Below are 15,050 nucleotides of genomic sequence, written 5' to 3'. Positions count from 1 at the left end.
ATTCATCTGCAGATGGACATCTAGGTTGCTTCCATGTCCTGGCTATTATAAACAGTGCTGCAATGAACATTGGAGTACATGTGTCTCTTTCAATTCTGGTTTCCTCGGTGTGTATGCCCAGGAGTGCGATCGCTGGATCATATGGCAGTTCTATTTCCAGTTTTCTGAGGAATCTCCACACTGTTCTCCATAGTGGCTGTACTAGTTTGCATTCCCACCAACAGTGTAAGAGGGTTCCCTTCTCTCCACACCCTCTCCAGCATTTATTGCATGTAGACTTTTGGATAGCAGCCATTCTGACTGGTGTAAAATGGTATCTCATTGTGGTTTTGATTTGCATTTCTCTGATGATGAGGGATGTTGAGCATTTTTTCATGTGTTTGTTAGCCATCTTTATGTCTTCTTTGGAGAAATGTCTGTTTAGTTCTTTGGCCCATTTTTTGATTGGGTCACTTAGTTTTCTGGAATTAAGCTGCAGGAGCTGCTTGTATAATTTGGAGATTAATCCTTTATCAGTTGCTTCATTTGCTATTATTTTCTCCCATTCTGAAGGCTGTCTTCTCACCTTGCTTAGAGTTTCCTTTGCTGTGCAGAAGCTTTTGATTTTAATTAGGTCCCATTTGTTTATTTTTGCTTTTATTTCCAATATTCTGGGAGGTGGGTCTTGGAGGATCCTGCTGTGATTTATGTCGGAGAGTGTTTTGCCTACGTTCTCCTCTAGGAGTTTTATAGTTTCTGGTCTTACATTTAGATCTTTAATCCATTTTGAGTTTATTTTGGTGTATGGTGTTAGGAAGTGTTCTAATTTCATTCTTTTACAAGTGGCTGACCAGTTTTCCCAGCACCACTTGTTAAAGAGACTGTCTTTTCTCCATTTTATATTCTTGCCTCCTTTGTCGAAGATAAGGTGTCCATAGGAGCGTGGGTTTATCTCTGGGCTTTCTATTTTGTTCCATTGATCTATATTTCTGTCTTTATGCCAGTACCATACGAAATGGTATGTATCTTAAATGATGTATCTTAAAAAAAAAACACTCCAGGAAAAATAATCATTACCTCAAAAACAGATATCATTAATTCCTGCTTTGGGTCACAAAATGTCTCCAGTCCTGAAGGAACCTCTTCTTCCCCTCACTGCAGTTCACGCCCAAACAGAGTCCCATCTTCCTCATCAGGCCTTGGTTGGCCACCCTCTCCTTTCTCTTCTGAACTCTGCATATGCACCATCTTGTCTGTATCACTCCCTGCCTCTTAATCCCACACTGTTTTTCATTATAACACAAGACTTTCAAGTTTATCAGGTCTGTCTTCCATTGGAGTCTAAATACCAGAGTTCTTTTCCTTTAGTTCACACATCCTATTTAGCCCAACATGGTGTGCTCCTAAAATACTTATTAAAGGGATAAATGATACCCTTCAAATAAGTGTACATGTGCAGCTTACAGACAGCCAAGCAGAATAAATGTCATTCTATTCATACACTGAGTAACCAAATGGCAGAATACCTTAAACTTTAAAAATCAAATTAATGGAATTTTGACATTTGCAATCATGCACGAAGCCAACATCATGTACTTTAAATTTTGCCTTGACAGGAATAGATGTTTTCCTTGACTCACCTCGCTAACAGTAGGTAAGTTCTAGCAGCAAACTCAGCTCCCTGCACAGCTGTTTCCCCTGCCATTTCAAAGCCCATCATGATCCTGTATTTTATTGGGCTTCAGTGAAATAATATTCATTAATTTATTTCTCGAACATTTGTGTGCTAAATGATAATCTGGAGTATCACAAATAAATAATTCTAGGAATTTCCAATCTAGTACAGTTAGATGGTTCCCCTACTAGATGAACTTTAATATTTGTGCCTTACATCCCAGGAACAAATACAGGAGAGGACAAAAGACATCTTCTTCTGTTATGGGTCTAACTTCACGAGAAGGTATGAAGTGTCACTCAGCACAGGAATTGACAGTAGAATGAATGTTGGGAGTACCTGAGTCAATCTGTAAATCACTTAGAAAAATCCCCAGCAACACAGTAAGTATTTGACAAGTGTTAGCTACTATTAGTAGTATTATTCATATTATTTACATATAAAATCATAATGTTCAATGTAATGTCAAAAAAAATTCAATCCCAGCTGTAAGTATTGACAATATTTGAAACCCAGATGAGTGGGGAGGTAAAAAGCAGAGTGTGATGAACTTGGTGCAGTTGTTCATAACTGGGAATTTATCAATTAAACTTTCAGGAGCATTAATGAGGAACTCAAAAATTAAAGTGTAATGAATTTATTATGTAAATATAGTCCTTATCTGTATTTTCACTGTTATCACAAACGAGCAAAAAGGAAACAACAATGTTCCAACAGGACACATTTAATGAAAAATATATGGAACTCTATACATTTATGAAATATTACAAATGTAAAAAGAAATAAATGTATTCAGATTATTTATCTCAAAGTCTTGGAGATTTTTAAAAAATAGACAAATGATTAAGATGGTAAATTATGTTATACATATTTCATGAGAAAAAAATTTTAAGTATACATAAAACAGTGCAATATTCTCAAAAGGAGCAACAAAGCAACATGCTGATACTTTGAAATTTTGTAACTTCTAGATAAACCAAGTTTATGAAAAAGTGTTAGGAGTCCATCAGAAGAGGAACTAATTTTAAAGCAAAATGGGATTAGGAAGAATGACTTGCTGACAAGTTTGAAAGGAGAGAAACTTACAAGTACACGATCAAGATTTCCTTGGCTTTAAAAGGAAGCCCACCCTAAATGTATAGTTAACTAGACTCTTCTGTTCAAGAAAAGGGGTACTGAGTTGAATTTGAAGAGATATAAAATATGATGTCATAATATGAAGCTATCAGCTATTCAAAAAGCAACGTCTGCTCACTAGTGAAATGGGGGTGCAGATCTTAAGCACCACAGGAGTCTGGCGTGAGGGCGATGGGGCTGGTGGCAGGGGAGGCCGTTCAGAGGCAGGCTGTGAGCCGCGTCCTTCAGGCCGACAGCGGGGCAGGGAAGGGGGTGGACAACCAAGACTTTGAGGGACCGCGAGCACGCAGAGAAGGAACAGGCTAAAGCTCACAACCGTGTGGCTGAATTTATCCACCCCATTCCACTTCCTTTCCATTGCTAGTGGCTATAATCAGGTCCATGTGGTCCTGGGAGACCTACTGGCGTCTTGAGATTTCCACCCTGCCTCAACCCCTGCCATCGACCCAGAGAACAACAGAGGCTGAGAGGGAAAAGCAAGAGCATAAAGCGAGACTGCACGCGTGGCTAACCTGCCAAGTTCGACAAACGCAAACGGCGCTCACTGCTTCAATCAGCACTTTATTATATTACTTTTAAAAGAATTAAAAACTGTATTACCAAAGTAGCCTCAGTGGCACAACACCTTAACAGCAAAGCAAGTCGGTGAAGAAGAAAAGAGGTGTTTTTCATGTTCTGATTGTTGGTGACTAAGCTATGGCTCCAGAGCTCCTGCCTTGGGCCTGGTGATTGGTTCCCAGCTCCTCCAGGCAGTTGGCTCCAGGACCCCTCTCCTTATTCCCCCTTCCATCGCAGCCCTGACGGATTCCAGTTCATCTTTTTACATTTGTGTCTCCCCCACCCCCAGCCGCCTCTCCGACTAAGTGAGGAGCTTAGGTCAGGGACACTGTTAAGACCCAGGTTCCAGAGCAGGATGCCCAAATTTGAATCCTGTCACTTGTATTCTCTAGCGGTGTGACCTCAGGTTAAATCATCCAACTTCTCTGGACCTCACTCTTCTGATTTATCAACGGAGATCGTGAGTCTATGAGTAAACTCATAAAAAGCACTTTAGATAGTTAAAGAGCCTAGCACAGTGTCTGGTATATAATGAGTACTCAGGAAATACTCCTGGAAGGAAGGAAGGAAAGAAGAAAGAAAAGGAAGGAAGGAGGAAGACAGGAAGGAAAAAATTTATTTACTGAGTAGAAAAAAACTTGTTTTCCTCTTTGCATCTCTCCCAGAATCTAGCACAGCAACGAGTAGATCTGTATGCAAAGAAAGGCTTCAAGGCAAAGATTCTACATAAAATGAAGAAAGAAAGCCATTGATTGGGTGGAATTCCAGGTCCCCCTGAGAGATTTTTTTTGACCAGAGATCTTATCTTCAAGATGTTCTATTCAGGCACCAACACAGGAGATACCCTTGAGAGCTCCCTGAACTTCACCTCCTGCAGGGGAGGGGTGAATATAAATAGGAACGTGAAGAGCTGCACTCCAATACCCTAAATATGGATCTCCTACAATATGCACAACGCTGCTGCCACACCCTGCCTGAAATTTTGGACTTGTCCTTTCATAACAATTCACAGAAGCATTAGAATTTTGGAGCTAATCACTGGCTTGTGAAACACACCCAAGAATCAGCAATTGGCAGGTGTAAACCTGTCCAAGATTTTATGGGTGGAAAATAGGTGGTATGGATAACTTCACTTGGATTAACACCAGTGTTATCGAAAAACAACTTATTCCCCACAAGACTGCACTGGTTTTCCATCAGACATATGGACTGTATCTCACCTAAACACTCCAACATATTGAAGAGAACTTTTATAAACATAAAGATGAGATTTTAATTTTAAAGACTGAAATATTTTAAAAATTTGGGGGGCAAAAGTCAGGATTCTGGTTCTAGTTCCATTACTTTCTGAACCCTAAGGCCAAGGACAAGTCAATCAACATCTCTGAAATGGAGCAGGAACCCCTGCTGTGCCTACGCTGGGTGGGGGACTGTTGTAACCATTTATTCGTGCAACAAACACTTACTGGATACCTACTATGGGCTTTCCTGGTGGCTCAGATGGTAAAGAATCTGTCTGCAATGCAGGAAACCCGGGTTTGATCCCTAGGTCAGGAAGGTCCCCTGGAGGAGGAATTGGCAACCCACTCCAGTATTCTTGCCTGGAGAATTCCATGGACAGAGGAGCCTGGCAGGCTACAGTCCATGGGGTCACAAAGAGTCGGACACAACCAAGATGTGAAAGCACTGAGGCTGTGTTCTCTCCCTCTAAGAAGAAAGCCAGGTTTGCTCAGGGCAAGTGATCTGTCCAAAGTACTTGCACTCTGGGTGTCCCTATAGGTGAGCACTGATTCTCGTACCCAGATAATACCCTCTTTCTCTAGCTCTTTCTCTGCTTTTCCGGTGGTCTTCTCCTTCTCTGTAAGAAAGCTGTTTGAAAGGCACAAAGACCAAGCAAGAAGAGACAGTGTCACTGTGTTGACAGACACAGGCTTCGGCCTTCAACACGGCCTGCGCTGGGCGCCTTACAATCAGGTTTGTGTGTGTGTGTGCATTAAACCTGCCTTGGGAGAACTGAGCTCTGGCCCAGACGTCTCAAGGAAATCAATTTGTCGTAGAATTGAGCAGACAACCACAGCTCTCCGCTTTGGTAAAAGAGAAACTTCAGACTGAGGCAGTCTGCAAAAACTTCTCTAATGGTGTGTGAGCGCCATCTGATGCCCAGAGGCAGGGGTGGCTTCAGTCTCTAGTTTCAGGCTCAACATACTAACCACAGAATGTGGTTACCAAAATAAGGAGCCATGCTCCAAGATCCATGAATTTTCTTGTCAGGTTTCTTGTCAATAATGCATAGCTAGTAGCAGCCATTATGACTGCTAAAAACCTCGGTTGTAAGTGGGGTGTTCATATTTTTGAAGTCTTTATTGAATTTGTTATAATATTGCTTCTGTTCTATGTTTTGACTTTTTGGCCATGAAGCCTGTGAGATCTTAGTTCCCTGACCAAGGATGAAACCCGCTACCCTTGCATTGGAAGGTGAAGTCTTAACTACTAGACAGCCAGGAAAGTTCCCTCGTATTTTTCTTTATATCAATTTTATGCTATACTTGTAGCCTAAGTCTTATCAAGACATAGCTCATATACTTCTATGTATATTATATCACCTCCAATTTCACTGATTGAACTAACTTGCTAAGTACCTACTATGTGAGACACCCCTTCTTGGTACTTCAAGGAAACACAAGTGAATATGGAGAAAAAAACCTTGCCCCCAGGAGTTTCCCTGCTCGCAAAGGAGATAAAACATCTTGACAACTTAGGAGGAAAAAGCAATATTACAAGTGTTGTGAGAGGGAATTGAAGGACGCTCAGGGAATGCTCAGACAAAGATCCACTCTCTCGTAGCTGAGAGGCTGAGAGGGTCTGGGGAGTTTTCTTGAAAGATGGGTATGAGATCGTTTGGGGCGAGTGCTGCCCTGTGGTAGGGGGCATTCCTCTCTTTGAGACCCTGGTGGGCTCGGTCAGGGGAGAACTGTGGCAGGTATAGCTCAGCCTGCTACACTGAACCCTGGGGCTGGGGGGGTGGAGGGACTCCTGATAACAGACACAAGGGTGAAGCAGGAGAGCTTGCCCTGGGCACTGGAAGAATTTCTTCAGTAACAGGATAAAAGCTCAGGTGCTACTGACGACCCGCTCCCTGCCAACCCAAACGCCTGTGACCCTCAGCTCTGGACTCCTCGCCCAGCAGATTGATCCCCGCCCCCTAGGTGGGCTGAGACCACTGAACGTGGGCTTTGAATTCAGGAGTGCCTCCCGAGAAAGAACAAAGGTCGGGAGCCACTGCATGGACCATGAACTTAATCAAAAGCGCCTTCTTTTCACTACTCTCTGGCGAGCTTGCCAGTGGGGTTTTAACCACATACAAGTATGCTCGGACCTAGAAAGGCTTTCAGGGGACACACGGGCATGGACACTTAGACCCTCAATTTCCCTGCGCTTCCCTAAAAGTGACTGCCCTGAACAGACTCCGGCCTGGAGCAGGGTCACCCCCACCTCCCCTCCCACAGTCCTACCCTCCTCACAAAGGAGAGACGCAGCCTTCAGCCTGGTGGATAGCAGCACAGCCCCAGGTTACTAGACCTGCCGACAAGGTGAGAAAGCACCTCCCCAGGGGGCAAAGCGGAGCGAGTGAGGCAGGAAATCCTGAAGGAGGTAACGCTTACTGATCCCAGGGACAAGTTCAAGGCCATCTCGAAGCTTTTTGTCTTCGATGGCTGCGTGCACGTTCCCTCCACTCCATGACAAGAATTTAGACGTGGAATGCTGTCAAAGGAATGCATCTGAATGGGACTGAGAAAGAAAACCACTGTCTGTTGGAAAGATTTGGCTGCGTGGAGTGAAAATGAGGAAGAGTTTGTCCATTGACTACATGGTAGGCATGTTTTATGACTAGATAACTCAAAGCAGTAGCTTCAAAACTACATTTGAAGCACCCACGCAATAATCTGGTAACTGCATATTTGTAACTCCTGAGCTTATGTTTAAATATCAAGTATGTATGTGAGAGGGGAGATAAAGATTTTCACATAATTTGGAGGCAATGAAATCAGAAAGAAAGGAAGGGGAAAGGAGGAAGACAGAAAGACAAGGGCTCTGCAGGGTAGGAGCAGTTCAGAATCTCTTTCCGCTCACCTCACCTTCCATTTTGGATTTCTTTTTATTTATTGGCCACTCTGGGTCTTCACTGTATCGCAAGGGCTCTATAGTGGGTGGGCTCAGTAGGTGTAGCAGGCAGGTTCTCCAGTTGGGTTCAAGGGTTTAGTTACCCCGAGGAATGTGGGACATGAGTTTCCCGACCAGGGATTGAACCCACGTCCCCTGGGTTCAAAGCTGGGTTCTTCACCACAGACCACCTATTTGGGCTTTACTGCTCATTTAGGAACCTTTTCTATGGTGTGTATTGTTTCTTTGTTTCAACTTGTTTAATGTCTTTTAGTCAGAGACCAAAATAGCCATACCTCACCCTCCCCAGCTTCCCTTCCACTTCTTTTCCTTTGATATTTCAGTATCCCAAACATGAAAGATGTTAAAGGTATTCCTCCAGAAAGGATTCATGGCATAAGTCTGGGGAACGCTGAATACTCCCCCCTTCCTCCTAGAAGTCACAACCCACAGTAGCTCTATCTCCCCACCTAGACTGCCAGGACTATGTCTGTGGTGTTCACCACTGTACCTAGTTCACTGAGACCAAGTAGGTGCTCAATGAATATGATTCGAAAGGATCAGGATACCAGAGACCCTTAATAAAAGGATATATATATATATATATATATATGAAAACCTCGTCAATGTTCTTTAACCCAATGTTTCCCAGATTATTTCACCCTAGAACTCGTGTGTGTGTGTGTCCTGCTAAAACACTTTTCCTGCAGAGATAATCCCAGCAACAGTAGCAAGTGGTTGTCTTATTACACCTATTTTGAGACAGTTTCTTCACCTGGTAACACATGTTGCCTCAGGTACAGCCTAGCTCTTGGGTATACAAGGGAACATAGGAATACTCACCACCCACATTTTGCTGGCTCTTACATTTAACTGCCACACAAGAGTTGAAACCCCTCGAGACCCCTTTGTGTATTTCTGAGAATCCCCCAAGCCCCGTCTTAAACATACTCACAGGAAAGCCTGGTCAGGTGTCAGGTGGAGCCCCGCAGCCCCCATCTCCTCTGGTGACATAAGATACCACCACACCCCACAGAACCTGCCTTCTCTGGAAGGCACCGGTGTCATCCCCTCCAGGCACCGCTGCTGGCCCTGAGCATCATAACCACGCCTCTTTTTTCTGCCAGCTACTGCCCCATTTGCCAAGCACTGCAGTCTGATAAACACCTTGTCCACTGTGCTGATGTTCTGGAACGACTGAAAAGCCAAAATTACTCTGCATTCTTTGGAATCTTCAGTGTGTCAATGCCACCTTGCATTCCACGTACAAGTAGGGAGGTCCTTGCTGGGGCAGGAGGGGAAGTTATACTCCGTTGACTGCCTGCCAGGGAAGGGCCTCATCTCCCAAGAGAAGTAGGCTCAGACGTGGTCACCCAGAGAAGAGTTTCCCAGAGATATATCTGAACCCCAGCCATGGATACCGCGTGGGTTTGAGCTATGAACCACCCACCAAGTCAACAGAGAGCACAGCATTCAGCTCTATCCTCCCTTCAGAGCTGCTCTCTGCTTTCTCACCTCCCACTGGCCCAGCAATCAGCCCTCCTCTCCCACCCTCCAGTGATGGAGCCTCTCCTCAGAGAGCACCAGAGACCTTCTAATTGCTGACATCAGGGCACTTTTCATTCCCAGCTCAACAGACCACTCTGTGGCATTCACCTCTGCTGATAACACTCTCAACCCCTTGAGCTGTCTCCATTCTGGTGGCTTTGCGTCTACAGTTTAGCTTCATATGTATTTCCCCTCCAATCCACCCCCTACCCCCAAAAAAAAAACCCTCCTTATTGTGGCCAGAGTGATTTTTCAGAGCCTTGAAACATTAAGGACATAAGTAGCATATTCATAAATTTAAATCTCTTCAAATTTCAGATCTGTCTACTCAATGATCCAACATATAGGTCTATTTAAAGTTCCACAGACATTTTCAACTCAGTATGTTCAAATCTGAGCCTGCATTCTCCCCCATCCACCAAAGCTCTTCTTGTATTTCCTGTTCCTGTTCATTCATTCAGAAATTCTTCAAAATGCTCTTATACATATATTATCTAATCTCTCCAAGAAACTCATAAGAGGTTGACTATTAATATCCAGGTATTCAGGGGGATAAACTGGAAATTTAGAAAGGTGATGTAAATTTTTCAAAGTCCCACAACAGGTAAGACATAAAGCCAAGGTTTGTTTCTATCCAACTCCAAAGTCCATACAATATAAATGGACATAAATGGCCCTAAAGCTGGGGATCAGGGTTTCCCTGGAGGCTCAGTGGTAAACAATCTGCCTGCCAATGCAGGAGATGCAGGTTTGATCACCAGGTCGAGAAATTCCCTTGAGGAAGGAAATAGCAACCCAATCCAGTATTCTCGTCTGGGAAATCCACAGACAGAGGAGCCTGGCGGGCTACAGTCCATGGAGAGACAAGAGACAGACACAACGTAGCGACTAAAACAAGAACAACAATAACAAAGCTGGAGAACCTTATCTTAAACTTTGCACCACAGGTCCCTTTACAGCGTCCAACACAAAGAAGAGCTGCAATAAGTATTTGGCCCTTAAATTACTAAATATTTCTTTATTGCCAAATATAAGCAAGCACTGTGCTAAGAATCAAGGGAGAAAGAATAAAACACAAGACACAGAACCTGCTCTCAAAGAGTTTTTTCTTGTGTAGAAGAAACAGTACAGGCAAGATTCAGAAAATGGTGACCCATCACCACTATTCTTTAACGTTACTCTGAAAGTGCTAACCAAAGTAATAAGATGCAACAATAAAATAAAGAGGAAAACAGTGGAAAGGAGAAAAAGTCACCATTACTTGCAATGATATGATTTGCATAGCTGAAAACTCCAGTTTTTAAAAAACATTTTTTTAAACAATTTTCTAGAAACAGAGAGTTCAGTAAGGTGGTCAGTTACAAAATTAATATATCAAATAGATAGTTTTCTTAAAAATCTAAAGTAATCCTATAAAATATAATGAAAAAATCTCTTTTACTATAAAATACCCAAGCATCAGTTTAATAAGAACTGTGAGAAAGTTATATAAGGAAAACTATAAAATTCTTCTGAAATATATAAAATATGACAGTTATTCAAAATATTGTATTTCTAGATATCTCAATATTTTAAAGTCAATACTTATGTTTCATAACACTCCATTCAAAAGCCCAACATATATATTTTTGCAATATGAAACAATAAAACCAAATTCATCTGGAAGAATAAAAACATAAGAATAGTTAAGAATTGTAGGAGAAAAGAGAGACCTATCCTTCCAGATACTGAACTGTATCATTGAGCAAATCTATTACATAAAGGACAGACAAATCAATAGAACATAATGGAGAACTCAGAGGCAGAATCAAGACAATATATTTGGGAAAAGATGAACTATTCAGTCATGATATTAGGCCACAGGCTAACTCTTGGATAAATAAAATAGAATTCCCTAGTTCATACATTAGCTACCTTTTGCTATACAACCAGGAAAACTTCAAAGCTTAGGGGCTTAAAAACAGCTTCCAATTATTTAGTTCACTTTTCTATGGGACAGCAATTCGGGCTGGACCCAGCAGAGCAGTTCTTCTTCAAGTCTTGATGCTCATTCAACTTCTGCTGTCAGCTACTGCTCAGCTGATACCTTGGCTAGGGACCAACTGGTCTAAGATAACCTCACTGACATTTTTGGAAGCTGACTTGCTATCAGCTGGAGTAATGGAGAGCAATAAGGCCACATGCTCATCCAGCAGACTTGATCACTTGGTGGCCCTGGAGAGTTCCCGGAGAGCTGGAAGAAGCACCAAGGGTCTCATAAGGTCTAGCCTTGGAACCACACACTGTCATTGCCACTGATTCTATTGGTCAAAGCAAGTCACAAAGCCAGACTTAAGCGGTGGGTAAACAGATTCCACCTTCTCAAGGGCAGAGCTGCACCCTGACATTGCAGAGAGGAGTGGTCCTGAGAAGGACAGAGAATTGTAGATTGTAGCCATTTCTGCAACTATCACAACTATTAAACATCAATAAACATAGAATATATAATGATTTCAGTGAAACAATAAAATCACAGAAAACTTAGATGAAAATACGGAGAAATATTGATGGGAAGAGAACTGAGAGACAGTTTTAAGCAAAACAACAAAACTAGATCCCATAAAAGAAAAGATGGATGGTTGGAGAAGGCAATGGCAACCCACTCCAGTACTCCTGCCTGGAAAAATCCCATGGACGGAGGAGCCTGGTGGGCTGCAGTCCATGGGGTCGCTAACAGTTGGCGCAACTGAGCAACTTCACTTTCACTTTTCACTTTCATGCACTGGAGAAGGAAATGGCAACACACTCCAGTATTCTTGCCTGGAGAATTCCAGGGACAGAGGAGCCTAGTGGGCTGCCGTCTCTGTCACAGAGTCGGACAAGACTGCAGCGACTTAGCAGCAGCAGCAGCAGCAGCAATAACTCTCTAAACATTTAAAATTTTCAGAAAAACAACATAAAAAAAAAGTAAACAAGGGGATAAAAATTAAAATGCTGGGAAAAGGTTAATGCATAAAGAGTTATTATAATTTTCCAATAAAAAGAGAACAATTCATAAAAGTAAAAACCGCAAATTATCAATAAAGATATAAAAATATGTCCAACCTCAACAGTAATCAAAGGTATATAAACTAAACTGTAATTACATACAATTGTTGGCCTGTATCGCAGTAAAGAATCTTCCTGCCAGTGCAGGAGAAGCAGCTTTGATCCCTGGATCAGAAAGATCCCCTGGAGAAGGAAATAACAACCCACCTCAGTATTCCTGACTGGGAAATTCCATAAACAGAGGAGTCTGGAGGGCCATAGGGTCCCAAAGAGTCAGACACGACTTAGTGACTTAAACAATAAGAATCGGCAAAGATGTTTCTTTCTAATAAGACGGTGTTATCAAAGGTTCGGAGCAAGGAATGAACACACGGTTAATGAAAATGTGAAGTAGAAGAAGAATCTGGATAGTGGTTTGGCAATAGCTGGCAAAAAATTAAGGACATATATTTGAACGCAGTTGTTCCTTTTTTTTTTTTTAATTCAACGAATGAGGCAATGTTCTAACCCAGCATCACTTGCTCGAACGCTGCTCGGCGTCAACCAGCACCCGTCCGGCGGCGCCGTCTGGACCGCCCTCCGCGAGGGGTCAGCCTGCGGGCCCGCGCAGAGCTCTCCCGCCATTTTCGGCGGGCCAGTCAGGCCTCCCCAGCGCCGGCCCAGGGACAGATGTAAAACCGGTTCTCACAGTCCAGAGCAAGCGCGCGAAGCCAGCCGGCTGACAGTGCCTTCCCGTTCAGCGATTTCGGCCCCTCAGACCCTCTGAGGAAGGCTGCCGGGCGCTGACGGACTCCCAGGGGCCTCTCCCGGTCACTCGGCTTCCCGCTGCCTTCGCCCGCCGCCAGCACGCGGGGAGCAACAGCGTTTCCCGCGCATCTTCCACGTCGGGTCTCGCGAGAGTTCCCTGTGCTCTCCCGCTGGTCTCTCTCTGGACACGCCGCTGTGCTTATCCACAGACAGGAATGGGTAGGGAGACACACGTGTGGGGGGCAGGATTTTTCCTGTTTAGCTAGAATTATTTACTTTCTTTAGAGGGTGAGGGTGGGATGATTTGGGAGAATGGCATTGAAACACGTATGTTGTCATATGTGAAACGAATCACTAGTTCAGGGTCGATGCATGTTATAGGATGCTCGGGGCTGGCGTGAGGGGATGACCCAGAGGGAGGATAAAGGGAGGAGGGAGGTGGGAGGGAGGTTCAGGAGGGGGAACTTATGTAAACCTGGGGCGAATTCATGTCAATGTATGGCAAAACCAACCAATATAATATTGTAAAATAATTTGCCTCCAATAAAAAATAAATTAAAAAAATTTTTTTTAATTATTTTTAAATTGAAGCATGACAAACAGTCGGACACGACTGAGCAACTGAACTGATAGTTGCTGTTGAATATATATATCACAGGGGTATAATGTAATCTGGTGTTGGAGAAAACTCCTGATAGTCCCTTGAACAGCAAGATCAAAGCAGTCAATCTTAAAGGCGAAAGCTGGTAAGGGCTTTGAGCAGACCCAGTTTGGCTCACCTCTGCTCTGAGTCCCAACTCTGTGCAGTTGCTTAGGGCACTGCAGGAGCACAGCTTGGAATTACTGAACTAGCTGGTCCCTTCCCAGCTCTGGAAGGTCTCTTTCTCTCTTACAACCTTCCTGAATGTGGCTGTAGGGTGAAGTCAAGAGATAGGATCAGGAAGGCAGAGAGTATAGCAGCACATGGGAAGGGGTTTTGATGAAGGAAGTGGAGTCACCACAAGCAAGAATTTTCCAAAACACAGTACAAGCCATGTAGCATTCCAGACAGTTGCAGCGGTGTCATCGCAGGTGACAGAGTAATCTGGCCCATGACACTTAATGGATAGGAATTTTCCGTTAAACAAAGTTACTTTGGGGGAAAGGCTTCAGATACTGATTCGAGTTCATATTGATTTCTTAGATGCCTATTGTGGATGCGTGACTGGTGTTTGGACCTCAGCTGCATGTAATTCATCATTCAGATCATGATATCCCTGTTAGGAATTGTCCCTAAACCTGTCATACAAAATAAATTCAAATTGTCCACACATATTTTATAACGAGGCCTCAAAGTGTGAGTCTCTCTATTCTATTTGACCTTCACATCTTGGGTTTGGGGAATTTTTAGTGCCCACAGATGCAGGATTCTCAACATTTCATTTTACAAATCAAAACGGTTCTCATGCCCCAAGCAGAGGCACATGGAGAGACCTCTCCAGATGAGCTCTGCCTCTGGAGTCGCTTTTCCAATCAGGCAGCCAGGGTCAAAGACTGTGATGAGGGACCTGCCAGAAGGCTTCAGCGGCCCCTGTACCATAATCCACCCTCGGACAGCCCTCCTCGCAGTCACTGCAGAGTTACAGGAGGGTATGTATCTCCCTTAGCATCTAAAAACCACAGCAAGCATTACACTCTTCCTCCCACTTCCTCCTCCATTTCTCCCTGTGCTGCAAACACTGATCATAAATATAAAAAGAAATATCAGAAAACAAACGCACAGTTCTCTTGTCTTCCTTATATAACCACTTTGACTGCAACCTAAGAATCTAAGCTGACTTCATTCCAGTGAATCAGTTCAGTTCAGTCACTCAGTCATGTCCAACTCTTTGCGACCCCATGGACTGCAGCACGCCAGGCCTCCCTGTCCCTCACCAACTCCCAGAGCTTGCTCAAACTCATGTCCATCGAATCGGTGATGCCATCTTCTGTCATCCCCTTCTTCTCCCGCCTTCTATCTTTCCCAGCATCAGGGTTTTTTCAAATGAGTCAGTTCTTCGCATAAGGTGGCCAAAGTACTGGGGCTTCAGCTTCAGCGTCATCCTCTACCTTTGAGGTCAGAAGAATAAGTTGGAAGAGTGTTGAAATATCCTATTGATTTTCTTGATACTGCATTAGTAATTGAAGTAGACACATTCAGATAGCTATTGGCTTTACTGCACAGTACATGAAAGTGAAT

The sequence above is a fragment of the Moschus berezovskii genome, chromosome 28 (assembly GCF_049115385.1).
Source record: "Moschus berezovskii isolate FMDL1 chromosome 28, NW_MosBer_1.0, whole genome shotgun sequence".
Classification (NCBI taxonomy): domain Eukaryota; kingdom Metazoa; phylum Chordata; class Mammalia; order Artiodactyla; family Moschidae; genus Moschus; species Moschus berezovskii.
Note: the sequence above shows the minus strand (reverse complement) of the source record.